This window comes from Brassica oleracea, chromosome C9, assembly GCF_000695525.1.
Source record: "Brassica oleracea var. oleracea cultivar TO1000 chromosome C9, BOL, whole genome shotgun sequence".
NCBI lineage: Eukaryota > Viridiplantae > Streptophyta > Magnoliopsida > Brassicales > Brassicaceae > Brassica > Brassica oleracea.
Window position 1 is genome coordinate 51,073,402 of NC_027756.1, and position 1,028 is coordinate 51,074,429.

Here is a 1,028-nt window from a genome sequence, read left to right on the forward strand (position 1 = left end):
TTTTATTTTTGTTAATATTTTATATATATTAATATTATTTTTTTATTTATTTTAAGGATCCAAATCCGGATCCGAATATCCGCCGGATATTATAATTTTTAGAAGGATATCCGACACCCGGATATCCGCGAACCCCGGATCCGGATAAGGATAGTAAAATTATGAATCCGCCGGATAAGGATCCGGATCCGGATATCTTAAAATTGTCCGGATACCCGATCCGTCCCAGGCCTAACACTAGGTGTCACATTTATTTACCTATATAAATTCATCGGAACACGAGTTAGGCAGAGATCCATCTTTGTAAAGTATGCGTAATTTAGTCAAAACATAAGGAACATAGTCGCGTATAACAATAATAATAATCAGGATATTCATACATATCAAATCTTCCAAACATGTTGAATATTGCATGTACACTCTCTTAATTAATGTATGCACTCATTAAGGATACTATCTATATAATAATTCTTTTATATTTAGATTTCATAAACGTCTAAAACTATATGTATCTAGGATTCTGGAGCATAGTCCGTTTACTGTATCCTCTATATATTATCTGAGAAAAATTATAATTCTTTTTGTAGTTACGTGTCATCACCAGAATGATTCTTATAATCATTAGAAAAATATGTTGGTCCATCTAATTATATAATAAGCTTTTTATTAAACTAACAATAAATTCATCATTAATATACTTTATTATTTCTTTAAATAAAATTTACGGAATTGCCTAATGTGGCTAAAGTATATATGGTAATTAATGATTTTGAATAATAAAGATTTGATAAAAAAAATAGTGTATCTTCTATCATATTTGTTTAATTTTAAACTATTAAATAAATTAAACAACCACAATAACCATATAATATATGTTATATTTTGAATTTTTACAAACAGCTATAAATTACTAAAACTGTTAAAAGTCTCACATTCAAATTTAATGATTCATGGTTTAAAATTTCTGTTATGACAAATACAAATGATTACAAAAATTATATAAGTAAAAAGTCTAATTTAATTAATTA